Source organism: Chlorocebus sabaeus, chromosome 2, assembly GCF_047675955.1.
Source record: "Chlorocebus sabaeus isolate Y175 chromosome 2, mChlSab1.0.hap1, whole genome shotgun sequence".
NCBI classification, from domain to species: Eukaryota; Metazoa; Chordata; class Mammalia; order Primates; family Cercopithecidae; genus Chlorocebus; species Chlorocebus sabaeus.
Genome location: NC_132905.1, coordinates 5,584,147 through 5,607,810, shown reverse-complemented (window position 1 = coordinate 5,607,810; position 23,664 = coordinate 5,584,147). Strand labels below are relative to the sequence as shown.

The window sequence follows — 23,664 nt, the reverse complement described above, 5'->3', positions numbered from 1 at the left end:
ACGGAGTCTTGCTCTGTTGCCCAGGCTGGAGTGCAGTGGTGCAATCGTAGCTCACTGCAACGTTTGCCTCCCAGGTTCAAGCGATTCTCCCACCTCAGCCTCCCGAATAGCTGGGATTACAGGCATGCACCACCACGTCCGGCTAATTTTTGTATTTTTAGTAGAGACAGGGTTTCACCATGTTGGCCAAGCTGGTCTCAAACTCCTGAACTCGGGTGATCCACCTGCTTCAGCCTCCCAATAAGTGCTGGAATTACAGGTGTGAGCCAGCACGCACGGCCAAGGGCTGGAATTTTCCTACATTGCTGGTTGGAAAAGAAGTCAGCAGTTTCTTAACAAGCTAAATATATTCTTGTCATTTGACTCAGCCATCCTGCATAGTGCATGCACCACCATGGAAGGCAGTCAGAGAACTGCTGGTCATAAACTCCATTGTCCTTGCAGGTCGGCTGTGGCCACACTGGTCCCTTCCGGGTCTATGGCTGTGTTGGTCTTTCATGGTCTCAGGTTGCTATGTCTTTTTATGTGCTTGTGTCTGGTTTAGAGAGTTTTTCTAGCTTGTCTGACAGCAGGCTGTCAGAATAACTTTTTGTCAATGTTTCTATCTGTAGCTGCTGACTTTCTTTTTTCTTTTTGAGGTGGAGTCTCGCTCTGTCACCCAGGCTGGAGTGCAGTGGCACAATCTTGGCTCACTGCAAGCTCCGCCTCCTGGGTTCATGCCATTCTCCTGCCTCAGCCTCCCGAGTAGCTGGGACCACAGGTGCCCACCACCACGCCCGGCTAATTTTTTGTATTTTTAGTAGAGACAGGAATTCACCATGTTAGCCAGGATAGTCTCAATCTCCTGACCTCGTGATCCACCCGCCTCGGCCTCCCAAAGTGCTGGGATTACAGGCGTGAGCCACCGCACCTGGCCTGTAGCTGCCTTTCTTTAACGGTGCCTTTGATCTGCTATGTTTTTCATACCAGCAAGGACACTGACTATCATTCTTACTGTTGTCTTACCTTCGTTTCTTTATGCCTTTTGCAAGCATTACCTCATTTTGTCTGCTGGGGAGGGACTGTCACTCTCATTTACCACTGGTCGTCAGCTCTGGCACAGCGCTGGGATTCAAGTAGGTTTGCCTCCAGTGTGTTCTTTGATCATGGAGCTAACAGTATGAAGGGAATTCAGAAGCTGGCACCATGTTGCCCACAGACAGACACGAGCAGGGAGAGGGCAGGGGGAGAAAGCTGCGGGGCAGGTAGGCTTCCCAGCGGAGGTGGAACAAAATCCCAACCTGGAGGTTCTGGGCAGTAGAGAAAAGCCACAAGCCCAGTGAGAAGTGCTCAAGGGGACCAGCCCAGTGGTGACCTGGGAGAGGAGGGGACAGCGCTAGCTGGAAGATGAATGCAGTGCTAGATTACGCAGGGCCTTGAATGCCAGGGCAAGCATTGGGTTTGATCATGTGAGTGGGCACTGGAAGGCACCATGCCCAGGTGCCCTGGCTAGGGGACTCGTGCCAATGATCTTGGGATGCAAGCAGCTCATGCAATGAAGGCCATGCTGACTAGTGGCCATTCGCTGTGAAGTCTCAGCTACCTTCCCTTGCAGGAGGGGCCGGGAAGGGCTCCAGGCTCAGGCAGTGGACAAAGGATGGATTTTCCAGCTTTCCTGCTGCTGTCCAGGGGCATTCTCCCTTCCGCGGGAGATGAGGGGTCCTCTGAAGCCCAGTGCTCTTTTCTGCCCCTCTGCTCACCTTTGAGAGGTCTCAGCCTTCCTCACTGGGAATAAGTGGCCGCAATTAGTAGTAAGTTTAGACAGGTGACCCAAGCTACAGGCAGATGCGCTTCACTGTCTCCCAGGTGCACCCCCTTAGCGGCAGGTTCGTGAGGCAATGTGAAATCACACACACCCAGTGAGTCTTTGCCCCATGGCCCCATGGGTGCAGCGGGAAGGCATAAAGCAGGCGGCAGAACCCAAGTGTGCCTGAGCACACCATTGTCATCCATCCCTGGAGATGTCCTCTTTGTCCACTGCCTTTCCCTGCCAAGCAGGACCAGCTACAGAACTTTCAGGGCTTAGTGCAAAATAAAAATGCAAGGTTGCTCCTTCAAAAAATATTAAACCAAGTGTGGGCCTCTGCCGAGCATGGGGCCCTGTGTAGCTGCACAGCCGTGTGCCCGTGAAGCCGCCCCTGTTCCTGTGCCTGGCCTCATTCCATCCTGCAGGGGAGGCTGGCTGGACCTCAGAGGGCACTGCCTCTAGTTGTGGGGCCCCCATCTGCCTGTGGCAATTTGCATTCTGGCAGCACTGAGCACCTCATGCACCTGGGCATGGAGCCTTTTAGTGCCCGGCTCATTTGGTCAAACCTGGCTGGGTCCTGGCTCGCCTTGCTCTTGACGGGTGAGGATGTGTATTCTCCATTCTCCGTCAACTTCCCTTCCTATTCATCTATTCCTCACCCCTGAATTTACAGTCTGAACACATTGTCTTTCCTGTAACCATGCCCTCCTCCAAAACAATAGATTTCCTCCTGATCAATACCAGCCCACGCCCCTGTCGAGGCTGTCAGTGGGTTTCAGGGCATCCTTTCATATCCCTAAGAGCTGATTAACATTTCTTCTTCAACGCGGAGCTCAACCTCCGGGCTGGTCGTGGCTGTGCGACTTCTCAGGAGGCCAGGCAATTAGCTAAGACACTGTGTCTTCTACCGCTTTGACAGCATCCGCTTCCTTCCTGCCCCTCCAGGAGACTCCACCTCCACCTCTCAGCCTGGGGACACCACGGGCCCTGTGAACAGAGGCCCAGCCATCACTCAGAGAAGTGTGAGTCAACTGTACTTCCTCAGTGGCTTGTTCATTTATTCGCTTCCTCTCATTCTCTCCAGTGTTAATTGAGGACTGGCCAATGCGTGGGTGCTGAGGTGCAGGGATGAAAGGCAGGAGAGGGCAGGGAAAGACGCCTCAGAAACCCCACACCCTCCGGTTCAAATCCCAGCTCTGCCATTTCCTAGATTTGTAACTTAGGCAAGTTTCTGATCTTCTCCTGTCCTCAGTTTCCCAGCACCTGCCTCACAGGTTGTAGAGGGAATGAAGGGGGCGGGGAAGAGGGGCAGCTGCCCTTGAAGGGCTTGGCGCCTGTGACCTGTCATGGTCCATCATGACTCACAGCCCCAGCCTAGACTTGAGCCTTAGGGCCGTTGGGAAGACGAGTGTCGAGTGGGGCAGCGGGTGGCACCCACAGCAGGGAAGGCTGGGAGCCTGGATACCAGGAGGCATCATGCCTTGCTCTGCCCTGTTCCCCTTGGACTGGGGCCTCCTTCCTCTCAGGCTCCAGGCTCAGACTCGCCTGAGCCTCCTGCCTCCTGCGGTCACCCTGCATCTCCCAGAGACCTCCCTCACCCATCTCTAAAGAAGGGCCTCTTCTTAGATGCCCTTCAGTTCCCCTGCACCTTTCTGCACTGGCCCATACATTTACATTTAAAATATCTACATGATGATTTGGTTAATGTCCTCCCTCATGTCACTGGAAGCCCCATGAGGGCAGGGACTGTGTATACACCATCGCATCCTGAGTGTTCAGAATGAGGCCAGGTATGAAGGCCAGGCTTGAGAAATCATTTTTGCCTAAATAAATGAGTTTCTGGCTGAGAGAAACAGAGAGAGAGAGAGAAAGAGAGAGAGAGAGAGAGAGAGAGAGAGAGAGACAAAAACAGAGAACTCCAAGGGGGCCTCATGGCTGGGGTATAGACAGCGAGGTTGGCAGTGGGTCCAGATATCTGGGCTGAGAACCATCTGGTCCTGTGGGCAGGGATAAGGATTCAGGTCTTTCTCCCAAGGGTCCTGGGATGCCTCTGAAGGGCATCTCAGGGCTGCGGGGCCGCATCCGATTTGCATTTTAGGGAGATCAACTGGCAGCTGTGTGGATAGTGGATTTATAGCCTGGTTTCTTTGTTCAAATCCCCAGAGTCATTTTCTTCTTTTTTATAGGATTCTGCTTGTTAGGGACAGAGCCAGGAACTGATTATTTCTTCCTAACTCACTTTGTGACCTTGGGCGAGTCCCATTTCTCAGCAGAAAGCAGGCGACAGCCCCTGGCTGTTTCTCCCAGCTGCACAGCTGTGGTCTCCCAAGACATCCGTTCCTCCCCCAGAGAGCCCTCACCTGCCACCCTCCTGGCCACCGGCCCTGGATGGGGGTCATCTCTGCGCCGAGCTTGCCGCACTGGTGGAGACTCCCTGCTGGTGCTGCTGCAGGAGGGGGTCGAGCTGGGGGTGTGCGGACACTTCCCTTTGCCAATGACTCCCACATGGTTGATGAGAAATCCATCGGGGCCTGCCTCGTTTTGTTCCCCGGGACTGCAGCTGTTGCTCCTTACTTAACTCCAGAGTTCCCTCCCCATGCACTCCCACCCTCTCCCACTCTACCCTCCTTGCAGGGGCTTAGACAGGGTGGTGGCCGTCCAGAGCCAGAGCCAGCCTGCCTCCTCCACACACGGGCGCCCACCCACCCCTCCATACACCAGGGCCGTCGGGGGGCCCGTTTGGTGTGTTTTAAGTGAGGCCAACAGAAAAACCCCACTCCACTTTCCAGCACTGCCAAAAACAGCTCTCCTGCTAGATTTATAAAGTTTGCCTAACTTTCCTTCTGCCACCCAGGAGGGGCCTTCCCTGTATTTGAAGAAAACACCTCCCCCAACCTTTTTTTTTTTTTTTTTTTTTTTTTTTTAATTTTGTTTCTCTGAAAAACAGATGAAGGTTTTGGCTAGAAATTCAGAGGTCTGGGGGGCAGGCGTGTAAATTCAATGGTGGTTTATTGCCCTAAGGAAAACATACTTCAGTTATGACGTATTCCCTTTTGAAATCTCACTTGACATTCTATAAAGAAAGAGGAACGTTTTTAAGAAGTTGTCGGAGCCACCTAATACCTTCCCTACAAAGCAGAGCCTTTTTGAAAGATTAATATTGAGCTGCAGACAGTCAGTCACCATAATTGTACTGATCCTGGCGTGTTCCTCTGCCCACGCTGTCGGGCCACTGGGAATTGCAGAAGAGCTCCATCCGGAGTGCCCGGGGGCTGGGGCCCCCAGCTTAGTTTCACGAAAGGCTGCCAGCCCCGGCCCCGGATACCCAGTCCCAGACCCAGACCTACACGGGCCAGCACATTTCTGCCGATGATCTTTCTTAACTCTCTTTCCTAAGCCAAGGAAGGGGCAATGCTGCGTTTGATTTTTGTGGGCATTTATTAATGGCATTAAGGACGATTTGCAGGAACCCTCTACTGCCCACACCAGTTCCCTCCTGTCATTGTGTAAAAGGCTTTTCCCGGGCAGCTCTACCCACCTGATTGTGTCCCTTTAACTGGAGAAAAAGGGGAGTTTCGGGGGGGTTGGGGACCCTCTGATTCGGAACAGTCTTCCTGCAGATGCTCCCTGTAGTGCCGTGTGCTGGTTAACTGAAACGTCTGCACGTGGGTCCTGGCCCGCTGAGTGTGGATGAAACTCCCTCCCTCCTCCAAGGTCACGTAGTAGCCTCACAGACATGGCTGGTATGGCTGTGGGTTTCAAGGCTGCCAAAGCTTAGAAGTGTCACCTCGGACAACCCCTGCGGGTGCCTTGGTGGCCTTAGGGCACTTGCCTCGTAACTGGAAGTGTGGGGCAAGTTGGAGTTGTCATTTGGCTCCCTTTTCCTTTTTGCCTGCCTGGTGGGTCATGCTCAATAGGCCCTGAACTCTGACTTGGGTACCCCCGGGACCTCAGCTTGCAGATCAGAGGCTGGCTATGGAGAAATGTGAGGTCCACCCTCCCCTCATCTAAGGGAGAAAAACAAAGGTCCAAGCAAAATAACTTTTTTTAAAAGCATCATTCCATAGAGCATTAATTTTTTAGGATTTCTTCTGGGAGGGGAGATCAGATCAGAACCACAAATGATATGAAAACATCAATGTCTTCATCTGGAGAGCAGCTGGTGGTGCAAAGATCCGACCACCACGAGGTCAACCCTCTCCCGCCTGGCGTGGGCTCACTGACCTGCCATGCGGTGGGTGTTGATTAACTTCATCCAGGGTTTCCCCTTGGTGTCTGAGGCAACTTCTGACCCAGATAAAGCCTGTTTTCACTGTGTGACCTTTACAGAAAGGCAGTGCTGTGTCCCCTCTGGGATCCCCGAAATAATAAATCACCACAGGCTCAGTGAGGGACGAGGCCACGTGAGGAGGCAGACAAAGGACAGAAAGGGACAATAAATCTCACTTCTAGGGAGCAGTCATTTTTTTTTCTTTGCAGTATTTTTTTGTGAAATGTAATTATGATCCAATAACACAAATATCAACATCTGGAATTCTGCAAGTGACATCCCTGCCTGTTCTGTTTGGAAATGGAGTGCTCTGCAGGCATCCTTTCTTTCCTGTTCATGGAGAGGGAGCAAAGCGTTCGGGGGAGGGCCAGAGGGGAGAGAATCCTGCCGTCTGTGCAGATCGTGGATGGAACCCTCATTTGAGAAGCCCCAAGGGTAGGGGTCATCAGTCAGACCCCAGCCTCATTCCATGAACAAACAAACATTAAACTCAAAAAGACAAAAGTGGAATGTCTACAAAATACCTCAGAACAGTCTTCTTGATTTTAGGGGAAACGACTGGGTCATTTTCTTCCAGTGCTGTCAGAAAGCAAAGATCCTCTCCTGGGAGAAAGGAAGACTGCTTCAAAGTCCTCCAAGATGTGATGAATCCCTGTGGTTATTAATTTTTAACTTTTGGTAGTTTTTATTACCCAAGCTTGTACATACCTCAAAGGCTCTAAGACAAGAAAGATGGCTCAAAAGAGTTTTGCTACCACTTAAAAAACAAAACAAAAAAACCCCTACAGTTTTAGGATTCACGGCTGTGCCTCTGCTGTCATGCACCCGGAGTCTGGAGTGAAGAAAAGTACCAGGTGTCCTAAGAATGCTACGGCGGCTGCCTTCAAACCAAAGACCTGCACAATTTTAATGATCAGATGTTTATCTAGCCAGAATTCATTTTGATGTGTACTTTACAAGCCACTGGTCAAGACAGAAAAGTAGTTGAAGCCCAAAAACAATCACTAAGGTCAGAAATCCAACAGTTTGTAAATCTGCAGAATTTTATGCCTTGGGGATAACAAATCTTTATTTTTCTTCAGATAATGTAAATCGGACAGAAGTCATAAAGAGGGAAGTCACAAAAACTGTTCTGACCACACCCCTGCAATGCAGAAAATCACAGCCACCCACAGACCCTAAGAAGGAACGCCGGTGATAGGGTCTGCAAACCCAGGTAGCAGGGCCGGGACTGCTCGATGGGGTCAAACATTTTGTTCTTACTGACTTCATAACCTTTTCCCACTTGACATCTTTATTGAGCACTCGTGAGGAGGCCCCAGCTGCCTTGGCTCCGAGCACATTCATCCTTGGGCGCTTGCATTTTTGCAGGGGCAGTTACATTTTCCGTTTTCTAGCCGGGAATGGAACGTTGATACGGTGTGATTATTTTATTTATTTTATATGTTTTCCTTGGAATGTCTATGTGTGGCCGCTCCCTGGCTTGGCGGCCTCTTGATTTACGGTAGTTATAAACATTCCAAAGTAGACATGTCAGTTAAGTGATACCATAACATTATACAGTTACAGTTCTGTTATAAATGTGCCCAGAGTTCCAAAAAATCCGTTTTCAACTCCCCTCGTCTACCCCATTCCTTCCTGCTACCTACGCATGATGGCTTTGGAAGCCACTAGCTCAATGGAAAGATGACAGAAGACCTAAGGTTTAGTCATAGCCTTACCACCTCCTAGTCCTACCTTCTGGAAAAAACTTTTTTTTTTTTTTTTTTTTGAGATGAAGTCTTGCTCTGTCACTCAGGCTGGAGTGCAGTGGCACAATCTTGGCTCACTGCAACCTCTGCCTCCTGGGTTCAAGTGATTCTCCTGTCTCAGCCTCCCAAGTAGCTGGGATTACAGGCGCCCACCACTACACCTGGCTAATTTTTACATTTTTAGTAAAGACGGGGTTTCACCATGTTGGCCAGGCTGGTCTCGAACTCCTGACCTCAGATGATCCGCCTGCCTCGGCTTCCCAAAGCGCTGGAATTTATAGTCGTGAGCCACCATGCTCAGCCAGAAAAAAACATTTCTAAGAAGCAAGTTGGCATCCAGAAGTAACATGCCCCCTTATAGAACACATTTGAACCTTCTTCCTAGTGAAAATCACATTTATTCACGTCATCCATGTATTCCCAGGAGAAAGTGGTTCCAAGATGGTGGCCACAGAGTAATTCTGGGAGGTGACCTGTCTCTCAATCCCCTGGCCTGCTGCCTTTACCGCCCACCAACAAAGAAAGAGTTATTTGTGCTTCCAAAAGACGCTGAGAGAGGGAAGGAAGAAAATGTCTCCATGGATATAGCAATTTGGAGAGCTTAACATTCAATCAGAAAACCCACTTCAGCCTCCTCCCCAGGAGAAATGTCCGGGAGGAATTCCCTACTGCCTTCCCACAGAAAACACTGGGACATGGGCTGCTTTCACTGCCCACTTATAACCCTTGGATGCGAACAAACCCGACAACTGATATCTGAAGCAAAATGTACACCTAAAGAATTTTCATTCTCTGTGATACAGCAGGGGTTGGTCTGGGCTTGTTTTTGTAAATAAAGTTTTATTGGAATGCAGCCACGCTCATTTGTGGATGTCTTGCTCATGGCTGCTTCTGTGGGACAAGGGTTTGATACTTACCATGGAGACTGTACAGCCTACAAAGCCAAAAATGTTTACTGTTTGGTCTTTCGCAGGAAGAGCGTGCTGGCTCCTGTCCTGGATCAACTCAGAAAGCAAAACACATCGGATTCTGTCTGGGCTGGGCACAGCAACCTGGCCCATCCATGTGGGGCCTACAGTGACCACTTCCACTGGCTGCACAAAACTGGAGAGAGGCTGGGGTGCTCCAAGTATAAGTTTCCTCATCAGCAAACCAGAAAGAGAAAGACCAGCCTGGAGGCTGGTTACAGGGATAAAATAAATATGTCCTTAAATATGTGTATAAAGCCCCAGCACAAACAGCAGTCGCCGCATGGGTCAGGGAGGCACTGCTGGGAGCCTTGTGTGACCGTGTTCCACGTTATCTTCCAACCAGTTTGGGAGACAGGTACTGCTATGATCTCTGTATTACACAGGAGCAAACTGAGGCTCAGAGTGGCCACTCGCTTCACTCTGAACATCAGGTGCTTGAGCTCTGTGCGGATAGATGGGATCCCAGATTTTCCATTTAACTTTTGATGATGTGTCGTGGGAGTGGTGTTCCACCTTTGAAGGGTTTTAAGGACTCTTTATTAACCAGGAATGGTTCTTGTGCCTTTAAGGAGGAGTGACTGAGAGGTGCCTGCAAGGCCAGTGGAGGCCGCTCCGGAGGCCTGCCTCTTCCAGCCCACAGGCCCTGCTTCCCAGATCTGGTGTGGGTCATTCATTCCAGTTCGCCTCTGAAACTATTTTCATGACAGTAAGCTGCTACCTCAAGAAACAGCAGAGATGTTGCCTCTCAGGTAAGATGCCTGGGGAGTGAAGGCTCTGGTCAGGATCCAAGCAGGAAGCCTGAGTTCGTGTCCATTCTTCACCGAGCATGGCCAAGTCCATTTGAGTCGATCTCCAGAAGACATGTCAAAATCGCCCACTTATCTCCATCTTCAACTCCTCCCAGGTCACCACCTTCTCTTCCTTGGATGACTTCACTAGCTTCCTAACTGGTTTCCTTAAAACCCATTCGTTTATCTATCCCTTCTACCATTCCTCCCACCACATATCCATCTCACCACCCACCATCCTGCCACTTTTCTTTCCTTCCCTCCCTCATTCCCTTCCTCCATCTCCCCATCCATCCATCCATCCATCCATCCATCCATCCATCCACCCACCCACTAATATGTATTTAATGGTTACAATGTCCCAAGCACTGTGTAGGTCCTAGTGTAGGTGGAAAAGGGAACAGATTTCCTGCCCTCAAACAATTTGAAAAATAAATTTCAAAGTAAGAAGCCCCATGTGGGGGGAAGAGCAGGCTGTCTTGAAAGAGGATGACATCAGGAGACATATATGGAGAGGGCTTGGGGGAGGTGATGCGCCTCACCAGGAGGTGATATACTGATAGGGAGACTATGTAACTTACTGATCAAACTGGGACATTTTGGGGAGTGAGAGGAGGAGCTATTAAACATTTTGTCAGGGCACCAGGTGCATGCCAGAACTGGCCAGGTAAACTGAGCGGCATGGCTACCTTCTACAAACCAAGGTTCACAGCATGAGCTGAGAAAGTGGCAAGGAGGAGAGAAGTGCCCCTTCCTTTCCTTGGGGAGACGCTGCAAACCTGCATTTAAAAGAACTAGGAGAAGGCTGGGTGTGGTGGCTCACGCCTGTAATCCCAGCACTTTGGGAGGCTGAGGCGGGTGGATCACGAGGTCAGGAATTCGAGACCAGCCTGGCCAATATGGCGAAATCCTGTCTCCACTAAAAAATACAAAAATTAGCTGGAGGTGGTGGCGCGTGCCTATAGTCCCAGCTACTCAGGAGGCTGGGGTAGGAGAATCACTGGAACTCGGGAGGCGCCACTGTACTCCAGTCTGGGCGACAGAGCGAGACTCCATCTCAAAAAAAAAAAAAAAAAAAAAAAAAAAAAAAAAAAAAAAAGAGCTAGGAGAGAAAGTAAAGAGGAAGAAGAAAGAGCTGTGGAGTGCTGGGGCAAGAGTGAGTTTTGGGGATGGAGGTTAAGCAAATAAGAGTCTCAGGGAAATGCGGGATGGCAGAGTTGGGGAGAGGAAATAGGTGTAAGAAATGTTTTTCTGTGTTGTGAACTGGGGCTCCCTTGGATGCTGCTTTTACTGTTGTCTATCAAAAGATGCAAGTGAAAGACTGGCATTCCCTTTGCTTTCTCTAAGGTGTGTTTGCTGTTTGGGATGTGCATCTTGGAATAAGTCTCCTTCTGGAGCTTGGAATACCAGATTCTGCCATCACAACGTTTGCCATGCACAGATCGCCCTGGCCTGGACGGGACCTTAGCTGTTACTGTCCGTGCCCCCTCGCTTGACTGAGAGCTTCCTGAGGGCAGGGCCTCTGTCTGCTTGTCTCCAGTCCCAGCACCTAGCACAGGTTAGCATTTAGTATGTGCTCAATAGCTGTGCAATGTAGGGACGAGTGCACAGACTCCAGCGTGGTTAATGTCCTTCACAAGGCGCCTTGGAGGAGCCGTCCCCAAGCTCATGCTTCATTTCACATCCTGCTCCTGCAGAAATGGAGCAGCTGCTCTGCTTGGGTTATTTAGTGTCGGAATTTCATCTCCCCCCATGCCAGGCTGCCCTCATCTCTACCTCCATCAACTCCCCAAGGCCATCCAAGGAGCGTCATGAAAGCAGATATCTGCAGATGGTTCGTGGGACCCGTGGATGGGTATTGAGCTTCACATCTCACTGCCTTACAGTCTGGCCTCTTCGTCAGCATCAGTGGGACAGGCAGGGTCTCCAAGAAGAGCCCAAGCTCCCAGAGGCTCTGCCAGGTAGTTCTGGGCTGGTTCCCTCAGGGGTCAAGGGAATCATGGCCAGTGTGGGTCACAGTTGCAGGCTGGGGAGTGTCAATGGATACTCTTCCTCCAGCCAGCTCTGTGATTCGGAGTGAGCCGTGTGGATTCCAGCCTCAGTCCTTCTGTGAAATGGAGACAGCCCAGCAGCGAACCCTGTGCAGTAGGCACTGGACACGCCAAGGTTTGTCACCACCATGACTTGGTTAAAGGCCACTAGGCCTCTGGGAGGACACAGCACAGGCTGGGGAACAAGGCTCTGTGGACACCTGACACCCAGGGGGCTGCAGGGGAGGGGCGGTGCTCTTTCATCTATTTCCGACCTCAAAGGTGTAGGAAATTGTTCATCCGGGCCAGGTGTCCGGGCCTCACTGCCTCTGTGATAACTCAGCTCGTCAGCTAGCAAAAGCCGCACAACGCAGGCCACGACGTTGACTGCGCCTGCCACGGGCTTTCTGTGGCCATGCTGAAACACTGATGCCAGCTGTGATTCCCTCCTGGAGACCTGGTAATGAGGGCTGGCACCATGTCCCCGACATGATTGAAAATGGGCTTTGTTGATGCACTCTAGGAGCAGATGAAACATGCATTTAAAGTGGTCCAGCGAATTTAGGGAAAGGAAGGATGCAATTTCTTGGATGGGAGACATTTCTAGGGACCCCGCCCTGAGTCTGATGAGGTGACAGAGGGATTGTTGGTGAGGGGTCAGGTTTACAGGTGACCAGCTCCTTAGTTGAGGACATAGTCTTAGGAGAAACCCAGACAGCACGGTTGCAGCAGTCCATCCCTTTCTTCCGCCCCATGTGCTGAGCACCGCTCACGCGCCCAACCTTAAGTGTACCCGATCCCGGGGCTGGTGGGCCTGGATCAGAGGCCAGGGAGGAGTGGCCGTCGTTTGAGGAGATTTGATTAAAGGTGTGCAGATGTGGGCAGGGCTTAGAAAAAGCAGTGAAGGGATGGTGCAGTCCAGGAAGACTCATCATGGCGGGCGCGGTTCCCACTCCGGGGACATAAGGCAGGGGTGGAGCCATGGCCAGAGCCCTGGGAGGGTGGCTCCATGGCAGGAGCACTTGGAGGGGCTGCAGCCTTTAGCAAGGCAATCCAGAGCCAGTGCCACCTGGCCAGAAGACAGCCAGGAGAGTAAACCCCCCCAGGTCTCCCACAGGTGCCTCTTCCGGCCAGAGGGCCCAGGAGTCTGCTAATGGTCCATACGGAGTGGCCTCCTGGGGCCCAGCAAAAGTAGAGAAGCGTGGACGTGAATGTGAGAGGCCACGGGTCATACCCAGCACAGGTCAGCTCCAGTGGAGTTTCCAGCATCTGGTGTAGGGGCTGCAAACTCAGGGACCTAAAGGGGCCAGGCAAGTAGTTAATATAAATGAGGGGCGCCAGACAGGTGTATGACATAAGGGAAGGGTGGGGAGTGTGGCAAACTAGATTTCTCATGCCAGGAGAGAAAGTGGTCCAGAATGGCCAGATCTTCCCATTTTTTAGGCATAAGCTGGAAATTGGGGATTTTTATGAGCTCTCTCTGGATTTTAAATTTTAGCAGTAAAGTCAAACTTCTGAAATGAAAACAATTTGCAAGCAAGACAAATGAAATTTGTCTGTGCGGGGGACATCACTCTTGGGCTGCTGGTTTGGCGCCTCCGGTCAGTGGGAGCGATGTGATGAACGGGTGTAAGGGACCGAGCTGAGTCCAGAGCTCTCCAGGGCTCGTTGGCAGGGGGTGGTGGACAAGGGCACTGCCGGGGTAGTGGGCTGAGCTAAACCTGCCACTTGTGCCCAGCACCCTTCTGAGTGTTTTCACGCCCTCATCTGTTGTCTTCAACCCCACTCCATCCTGCCTCCCCCACGCTCTATCACCGCACTCCATCTGTTCTTCAGAGCATTTACCCAAATGTATGATTGTGCATTTCTTTACTCATTTATTTGCTTTCTTCCCTTCCCAAAGACGAGGCATATGTCTGTTTCCTCCCTTGTCCCCAGAGCCAGGCAAATAGAAAATGACAGATAACTGTTTGTGCAGTCACTGCTGCCACGTCCCCTCAGGAGGGAGGCAGAGTTATTCTTATTCCTAGTAGTAGTAGAAGCCGTCATCGTTGTAGTCATCATCCGTGTTTTATAATTGAGGAAACAGAAGTACAGAGTGGATAAGGAACTTAGTTCAGATTGCACAGCCAGAAAGCACTGGATTAGGGGTTGAAACCCAGGGCTGGCAGGTTCTCAAGACCCCTACCTTCAGCTCAAACACTGGCTCCTCCCTAGGAATCCCTCAATTTGAGTGTAGACCTCACCTCCTCCAAGAAGACCTCCCTGACTTACCTGTCAGCTGGGTCAGTGGCCGCCCCTGGGATCCTCTACACAGGATCTACCTCTCTATATTTCACTTTCCTGCTTCTCTGTCTTGTGCTCTGGGTTGTCAAGTTCACCTTGTAAGCAGAGAGGTGGTTTTGTTCATGCTTTCTCTCCCCACCCCTAACAGCCCAGTGCCTGGCATGCATTAATAATAATAATAATAACAATAACAATGATATAATAATAATGGAGGAGACGACTGTCATGCTGAGTGCTTCCCACGTGCCAGGCGCCATACTCAGTGCTTCCTGTCTATGCTTTTATTTCCTCTTCTCCACATCCCCATTTACAGATTCAGAGCCTGGGACTCAGACAGTAGCTTGCCGGAGGATATGTAGCTGATCGGAGGTGGAATTAGGATTGAAATCCAGCATTATCTGTGCCTGAAGCCACCATACTGGTTGTAACCACTCCCCTGACAGATCCCACTGCAGGGACTTAACCACCAGGGTGTTCAGGACCACCTTATCAAGGACCAGGGTGTCAGTACTCCTGCCTCTGCAGCTGTGCTATCTCTGCTGCAACCCTTAACCCCGCTGCTGCCATGCAGTCAGCCAGAGACTGTCCAAAAGCCAATGGGCATGGTTGTGTTTCAATAAAACTTTATTTATAAACACAGGTGATAGGTAGAATTTCGGCTATGGACCTCAGTTTATGACTTTGGCGTATGCCATGGATGTCAATGTTATAAGATGTCCTGGTTTCAGACACATGATGTAAAAAAACTGTGCATCTAAGAATCGAGGAGATGGGATATTTGTTGAGTGAATGAATGAATGGATTACTGAGTCAGGTGTGTGCCCCTGAGTGTTTGGCAGGGAAGATGGGCACCTGGCAGTGAGTACGATGAATGTTGCATGAATGTCCTCCGAGTGGCCCTTACTCTTACCCTGGGGACACCACTGTCCCACAGCACACAAGTGGAAACTGAGGCCCCAACAGATCAAGAGTTTGTCTCTGGCCAACTGGCAACAGCAATTCAGTGAGGTGCCAGCTTGCTTAGCAGGGCTTTAGAAGCAGGTGGGCGGCATTCCTCGTCGGCTGAGGAAGCCAACCTTCAAAGTCATAGTGCATAAAGAATAACTTTTCACTTCAATTCCATCCAGATTAATTCAGCGAGAGTTTATTGAACACCTTTCATCATGGCTGGACGGGTGAGTGGTGCCCATAAAACAGGGCTCCTGCCCTCAGGGAGCTTAAGCACATCTAATCTTATAAACCACCCAGATGTAAAACCAGCGTGAGAATTCAGAGGCGCCAAGCCCCCTTCCCGTCCCCACGGAGCCTTCTGAGGGCTGCATTGTGGATATTTTCCAGGCAGGAATTAATTACGGCTTTGTTGGTGCTCCAAACCAGACCCTACATAATACCTTCTATAAAGAGTCTTATTACACCGGAAGGTTGTATATTATATTCTTCACTGCACACCAACTACGTGCGTAGGCTGCTCCCTATGTCCCTGGGCCAATAAATTAGATTTAGATTACAAGGGGAGGAAAGGCGGCCCTGCACGTGAATACCTAACAGTCACTGTGGACTGAGATGTCTTGATTTAGATAGCTAAATGGCCTGGCGAAGGGGCCAAGAGGGCGCAGGTTGGCACATAAAAAGCTCACAGCCTCCACAAGCCGACCATCACCTTGAGCAAACAGGCCCGCCGGCAGGGGCTGGGGCTGCAGGCTAATTGGCAGCTCGGATCCAACGTCACGCTTATTTCCTGAACCCAACTCACTTCCAGCTCCAGGTTATTGATCCCTGTTGAGGAGGGTGGTCTGGCTTTGATGCAGAGGCCCCTCGTCTGGCTCCAGGGTTTTCCAACTTGGGGCATTAATATTTTTCAAGTGCCCCTCTGGAACCAGAGGCCAGGAAAGCCAATGCGAAGCAGAGGCAACCCCAGGGCCCTGGTGGGGTGTGTGGAGAACCATGGCTGTGAACGGGCAGGTAAACCATCTTGCTAGGAGCAGGGAGGGAGGAGCCTCCTGTAGCAGCAGGAGGGGACACAGTTGCTGGGAGGCTGATGGTGGGGCTCCCCAAACTTGCCTGGGGGAGGAACCCCTAAGCTGGAGTTTCTGATTCTTTGGACACCCACTCGAATGCTTCTCTGGGATACCTCTGTGGACCCACAACTGCTGGGCTGCAGTAAGTACACGTTTCAAGTTTTCCTGGATTTTGTTACACTGCTCCATGAAGGCTGGTAGGATGTATGACCCCAGAAACAAGCAGTGAGATGTCTTTCCCGCTCTTCTTTGTCCATACCAGGTATTATCGACATGGACAGCTCCTTGCCGATCTCATGGGTGCAGAGTGCCACTGCCTTGTAATTTTAATGTGTTTTTTGTTTTGTTTTGTTGTTTTGTTTTTGAGATGGAGTCTCACTCTGTCACCCAGGCTGGAGTGCAGTGGTGCCATCTCGGCTCACTGCAACCTCCACCTCCCAGATTCAAGTAATCCTCCAGGGAGTGTGATCTGATATAGTTTGGCTATGTCCCCACCCAAATCTCATCTTGAATTGTAATTTCCATAATTCCTACATGTTGTGGGCAGGACCTCGTAGGAGATATTTGAATCATGGGGGCGGTTTCCCCCATACTGCTCTTGTGGTAGTGAATAAGCCTCACAAGAGCTGATGGTTTGATAAGGGGTTTCCCCTTTTGCTTGGCTCTCATTCTCTTGCCTGCTGCCATGTAAGACGTGCCTTTCACCTTCCGCCATGATTGTGAGGCCTCCCCAGCCACATGGAACTGAGTCCATTAAACGTCTTTTTTCTTTATCAGTTACCCAGTCTCAGGTATGTCTTTATCAGCAGCATGAAAATGGACTAATAAAGATCCAAACTGTGTGTGCTGTGAGCAGGTGAGAATGGTAAAATTGGGTTGCTTTCCAGAAGAAGGGGGACTGGGTGCTGGGCAGTATGCCCTTTAAGGACTGATCCAGGATCTGGAAGATGATACCAACAGTGAGGGGGAAAGCCTGGGGCCAGCAGGACCGGGGGGTGGTGTCCATTTGCTGGAAATGACCGAGGGGCAGTGTAGAAATGTTTGGGAAGGGGCAGCCAGCCAACCACAGAGCCAGACGCCCTGTGCCTCTGCCCCCAGCCAGCGAGGCTGCCTGCTTCTCACTGTGAAAGTGTGGTGAGTTTCCGCGAGTCACTCAGGTGGAGTTATGTGGCCCATTGTGATGATTTCCCTTTTTGCCTCAGCTGCCAGGATGCAGGGAGCCAAACTAGCATATCTAATCTGTTACCGTTTCCCTAAGCGCAGGGATTTGGGAGGTTTTCTCCCCTTCTTTCTGCGTGGTGTTCTTGATTCTTCTCTTTCTATTTAACAGCCTTTCCATTTTATGTATCTTTTATCGTAAACCACCTCAAATCCTTTTTTGAAGCAGGCAGGGCATAAATTATAAATAGATTTAATTTTTAAAATTCCATAGGGCAGTTTCTCTATAGGGCTCCCAGCAATCGCTTCTGCTGACATTTCCCTCATTACCCCAGTGGAGTGGGATGGGGGCAGTGGGAACAGCTGGGAAGGGGCTTAACCCTTGGAGTGCTGTGTCTGAGGGCTTGGCCCCATGTGCTGGGACCAGAAGCCTAACACAGGTGGATGACCACGCAGCCCTCAGAGGGGTTGAGCTGCTGAAGAAAGTGGGGTGATGCCCCCCACCCTCCTGGGAATTCATTCCTTCCCACGGTTGCCCCACGTTATGGTTCAACATGTGCCCACTCGTGCTGGCCTTTCCTTGTCCTTCTCTTTTACAAACCACACAGGTCTCACACCTCCACAGTGCCACAGATGCAGTCCGCACGCCAGGGCATAAAACCCTGCAGAAATGATGCCAGAGCTGTGGCCCGGTGCATCGGTGAGCTCTGGGAGGGGGGCTGCTCGCCTTTCACAGGTCCCCAGCGGTGTATAAAATAGCTCACTCCTAGTCACTGAGCTACGAATGCTGGCCTTGCACTCGCCAACTCAGCGTCTCAAAGTGTGGCAGTGGCGGAGGCACCCGTGTGGGGGAGCCATGACTGGGCCATCCTGGTGCCAGGCAGCGGAAGCAGGTTAGGGTGCAGGAGCCGAGGAAAGTCTGCCCTGCTGGCAATGCAGTAGGCTGCCCTGGGCTTTGTGACCTCAGGCAAGATACCCAACCTCTCTGAGCTTCAGCTTCCTCATCTCTACAGTGAGTATACAGTAACACCTACTTAAGAGGGTCATTGATTATCTGAGTTATTAAAGCATACCGAAAATGCTCAGAATGGTACCTGGCATATTGTAAGAACTTCATCTTTGCTATGGTTCTGTACTTTTGGGGAACACACACACATACACACACCAATATAGATCATTTTTATAATTTCTGCTCCTTATCACTGGCTTACCCAACAAACTCATGTCATTCAATGGAGGCAAGGTCACGGAAGGTATGATCCATCTGCCCATCTGTCCCTCCTCCCTTTCTCCCTTCTCCCTCCCTCCCTTCCCTCCTCCTTCCTTCCCTCCTCCCTTCTTCCCTCTCTCCTCCCTCCCTCCCTTCTTCCTTCTCTCACTTCCTCCCTCCCTCCCCTCCTCCCTTCCTTTCATCCTCCTTTCTTCCCTCTCTCCTCCCTCCCTCCCTTTTTTCCTTCCTTCCTTCCTTCTTTCCTTCCTTCCTTCCTTCTTTCCTCCCTCCCTCCCTTTTTTCCTTCCTTCCTTCCTTCTTTCCTTCCTTCCTTCCTTCTTTCCTTCCTTCCTTCCTTCTTTCCTTCCTTCCTTCCTTCTTTCCTTGCAAGTGTTTGTTGAGCACTTACTTTGTTCTTGGTATCAAGGGATACAGTCGTGAGCAAAGACAGATGTGATCCCTGCTCTCTTGGAGGCCACATTCCAGGCTATACTTAAGTAAACAAATGAACAAAAAGAATGTCAGAAAATGAAAGTGTTAAGAAGAAAATAAATGAGCTTGAGAGGCTCGGTTGTGAGGGAGTGGGAGTGCTGGTTCAGAAGGCCACCCCAGGTGGGGATGTTGGAGCCCAAATGACAAGAAGGAGCTAGCCAGGGAAGCTGAGATGCAACCTTCAAGGTAGAGGAGTGGCCAGTGCCAAGGCCCTGAGGCAGGAATGAGTTCGGTGGTTTCAAGGAACAGAACGGATACTGGAGTGAGCTGACCTGGGGTAGAGAGGAGGGCGGAGAAGTGGGAGATGCAGTCAGGGGCCAAATCCCATGGAATCCAGGGGACCTGGTGAGGAGTTTGGACTTTATTTTAAGTCATTAGAGCAGAGAAGACTCCAGAGTTTTGTCTCTGGCAACACCCCTGCCACTCACTAAGGCTCCCAAGCTGGTTGACCAGAAGGATGGATTCAAGGAGGGTAGCCCTGAGAGGGCCCCAGGGGTCAGAAGCCCTTGGTGACCTCACCTCTGTGACCTGCCAACTGATTTGGGTTGTGCGGGGACTGTCAGGGCCGAGCGTCCCCAAGCACTCAGTTTTCCGGTGCTGCGGCCACTGGGATCTGTCCACAGCTTGAATGAATGGCTGGTGGATCTAGTTACGTCATTGGTTTATGCTCCATCTGTACAGGAAGTCTGTACTTCATTAAATATATATATGCCTCACAGTTTCCAATGGGAGAAGAGTTCTTCTTTTCCCACCTGCCCCAAGCCAGCTACAGAACTCTGCAGCTTCAAGAAATGGTGAATTGATTCATTTGCTTCTAAGAGATTGTTTTGCTTCTCCTCTGCGGGGGAGCCAGGCCTGGAGGACAGGAGAAGGAAGGAAGAGGTCATCATTTCTGCCTGTAGGGAACTCGCAGTGGAGCAGATAATATTAGCATAAACCCAAAAGTTAAAAATAAAGGAGAGCAGATTGTGTTGTTCACAAAAACCTGCGTGCGTGTACTGTGGAATATTCCTTCCAGAAGCAGGTGATAGAGGCGGAACAGAAGAGGGCTTGTGGCCAGATGAACTGGATTAATCAAAGTTTGAAAGCTGCCTGTCCTGCAGGACTTGTCAGAGCCTTGACACTGCCCGTGCTCCACTCATGTCTCATGTCCCTTTAGCACTTCCATGACTGTTCCCGGGAGCTTTCGCTCCCAGGCTCCAGCACCTGGGTCTCTTTGCTAAAGGCTGTTCTCAGGCTTCCAGAGTTGATTTAGTCTGCCAACATGATGAGCAGGAAGTGTTTGGGAATTCACATCCCCTGCCTTGGGGCAGCTTTAACCAATAATTAGGGAATGTGGGTGTGAAGGTATAAATACCTCAGCTCCCTTGCCCTGATGGGACTGTTTCCAGAGCCCACCACAGTGGTGAACCAATGCTACCCTCCATGGAACTTGGCTTGTTACAGCCTTCTTGCTTATCTCCCTTCCTCTCCCAGGTTCATTTCCTACTCCCCTTCTGGTCCCTTCCATAAGGGCTGCCTCCCAAAGCACTCTCCCACCATTCTCATCTCAGGGCTTGCTTCTGGGGACTCAACTATAGACAGTGATGCCTCAGACCAAGTATTAAATGCAGCCTTAAGCACAGTTAGACAGCTGGCTGTGCTCCAGGACTTGTCAGAGCATTGATTCTATGTACGCACAGTGGTGCTCCAAGAGGAGGTAGTAGGAAGCGGCATGGTGTGCATAGTTATCTGCCCAAAGACAGTGGTCACCCTGGGGCACCTCCAGGGAGGACCACCCCCAACACCCACACATAGAGCATACTTCGGATACTGTGCTGCATGGTGGGCTGTGGGCTAGAACTCTGGGAAGAGCCTTCACGGCCAAGTTCACAGAGAGTAAACAGAAAGTTGGCATTTGGAATTCAGATGTGGGTCTTTGGACTCCAAAGCCCACACCATCAACAACCCCACCTCCCCAGGCCTGGCATCTGTAGCAGATGCCTCCGCGGCTCCCAGCGTGCCCGTCACAGCCATTCTTGGGACACTGCACCTATCAGTTCACTTGCAAGCCATCAACCTGGGAGGCAACTGGGTCGCCAGTCTTTCCATGCCCAGCCCCATGTCAGTAGGTGCTTGCTGAGTGAGGTTGGAAGGTTTGAGGGACCAAGTGCTGCCCCTGGGCTGGGCTCTGGCCATGCCCCAGTCCACGTCTCCCCTTGGGCTGTAGGCATGGAGAAGGACCTCTTGCTGAAGCCCTCCTGTTCCTCACCCCATCCTGGGCCTCCCTGGGCAGCAAATCTGAGTGTGTGTGGCGGAATGGTGGGGGGAACAGAGGATCTGGGATAAACATCGTGTCACTCCCAGTTACATTGTATTATCCAAATTTTCCATGGTCATTGACAACAACGTTGAAGGTACAGGTCACCAATCAAAATCATCCGAATTCCTTGCGCAACAGCTCTTGGCTTTTACTACACAAATGGGCATGACGTTCCAGCCCCCATTCGCTCAGGGCTGGTTGTGTCTCCACCACAGCCCTGAAAGAGCGACAGGGGGCACCAGGAAGAGCTAAGCAGTCACCCAGCTCACAAAGTGGGGGGCCGGGTTGGAAACTAGGCAGTCTCACTCCAGAGGTCGTCTCCCCTGCCCAGCTTGTCCCCATGTTTATTTCAGAAAGTCTTAAACATATGGAAAAGGAGATGGAATCGTCCGACGAGGCTCCCCGCACCAGCACCCAACTGTGACAGTCATCCATGCCTGCCACGCCGGGGTCTTCTCGGCCCACATGCTCAGGAGCCCATCCCAGACCTCACAGCATTTCTCTAGAAAATAGTTCAGTCAGTGCCTCTCAGAATGTGCACTCCGAAGACTCTTCTATCCTGGCCTGGATAAATAAAATCTGTCTAGAAAATCTCTGTACGAGGATGTAAGCTCCAAGAGAGCTGTATCCTCAAGACATAGGACAGGACAGTGCCTGGTGCAGAGGAGAGGCACAATAAATATGTTTTGAATCTCCGTCTATCTATCACCTATCCATAATCTATTATCTATCATCTGTCTGGTAATCATCTATCTCCTATCTACCATTTCTCTATCCTTTCTCTTTCTACTATCTACTCTCTACTATCTATCTTTCTATCTCTCTATCGTCTATCAGTTATCTATTATCTATCACTTGTCTATCAATCATCTATCATTTATCTACTCTGTCTACCATCTATCATTGATCTATCTACCATCTATTTATCTTTCTATCATCTACCAATCATTCATTACCTATCGTTTATATATCAATCCTCTACCTGTCATCTATGTACTATCTCCTGTCTATCTACCTGTCATCTAGCTATCTAGCTATCTACCATCTACCTACTGTCATCCACCTGTCACCTATCTTTCTATCTCTCTATCATACATCAATAAATCAATAATCTATTATCCAGGCCAGGCCCAGTGGCTCACACCTGTAATCCCAGTACTTTGGGAGGCTGAGGCAGACAGATCACTTGAGGCCAGGAGTTCAAGACCAGCCTGGGCAACATGGTGAAACTCCATCTCTACTAAAAATACAAAAATTAGCCAGGTGTGGTGGCATGTGCCTGTAGTCTCAGCTACTCAGGAGGCTGAGGCAGAAGAATCACTTGAACCCAGGAGGTGGAGCTTGCAATGAACTGAGATCGCACCACTGCACTCCAGCCTGAGCGACAGAATAAGACTCCATCTCAAAAATAAAATAAAATAAAATAAAATAAATAAATGATAACCTATTATCTATTTTTTCCTATCATTTATCTGTCAATTATCTATCTATCTTCTATATGCTATCTATTTTATATGAAAATGAGATTCTTCTAAACGTACTGTTTCATGACTTTCTGCTTTCCCCTGACCATTTATTATAATCACTGTTCTTTGTCAATAGATATGAGCCTCCTATGCCACCATTTTTACTGCCTGCACAGTACTACATTGTGTGAATGTATTCTCATTTGTTTAACCTATTTTCCTTGGGACGTTTAAGGTTGTTTCCAATTTGTCATTATTGTAAACAATGCCACAATGGATATCCCTGTTTATGGGCCCTTGGGAACGTCCACAATAATTTCTTTAGAACCAATTATTGGAAGCAGAAGGGCTGGGTCAAAGAGTATGTGTTTTTAAAAGATGTTTCATATTTTAAAAAACATTTTTGATGGATCTTCACACTGAATGGCAACTTTCTTCAAAAAAAGTGACCCCCATTGGCTTGTTTTTACCTTGAATTCTGTTTGACAAATAGATGTGGAAACACAAGCTGTGGCAGAGGCGGGTGGTGAGGGTCCCGTTAGCTGGTGGCTTTGCCCTGGCAGCACAGGCTGGGCGGGAGCACTCTCAGCAGCGATGTCCAGCCTCGTGACGGGAGCCCCTGTGATTGTTGTCTGATGCTCACATTGCAACCCCATTCAGCTCCCTCTTGCCGCCTGGAGGGCCATCACCCACCTTTTACTTTGAACCTTTTGGAGTCTCTCTGTTGCCAAGAAGCACCCTCTGTTCTGGGTTTTCTGACTTGTGTGGTCCCTGGGCTGTGGCAGGACCCTAGTCTTTCCTCTCTGGGTCAGCTGTGGGCCACATACCAAGTGGTTATAAGACCAGGAGCTTCTGGAATTGGGCAACCTGGCATGGAGCCTCAACATTACCATGTACTACAAGGCTACTACAACTACTGGTACCACAATGTTACCAGGCTACTGTGTGGCCTCAGGCAAGTTACTTAACCTCCCTGAACTTCAGGGCACAATTCCCATATGCCCTAGGACTACTGGTAGGGTAGGGGAATGAGGTCCAAGACACTCTGGAGGCCCTTGCTGCATGGCAGAACATCTGTGGAGCTCACCGTAGGGCTCAGCTCTGAGTGCTTTGTCTACATGTGCTCATCCTGAGGC

The 23,664-nt window shown here is 50.4% G+C and overlaps 1 long non-coding RNA gene across 4 annotated transcripts in view; it reads left to right on the top strand.

Annotated features, from left to right (window-relative positions):
* Nucleotides 1-16,900, top strand: part of LOC140708787 (uncharacterized) — a 60,550-nt gene extending 43,650 nt beyond the window's left edge. Inside the window, exons 2-6 of one of the 4 annotated variants that reach the window (XR_012088992.1) lie at nt 7,139-7,272; nt 8,781-9,133; nt 9,348-9,527; nt 10,914-11,124; nt 11,326-16,900. This is a non-coding gene — a long non-coding RNA (uncharacterized lncRNA). Of the gene's footprint in view, nt 1-7,138; nt 7,273-8,780; nt 9,134-9,347; nt 9,528-10,913 lie in introns of all 4 variants that reach the window. The other 3 variants (XR_012088997.1, XR_012088991.1, XR_012088994.1) reach the window with 3 other exon arrangements.
* Nucleotides 16,901-23,664: the final 6,764 nt, after the last annotated feature.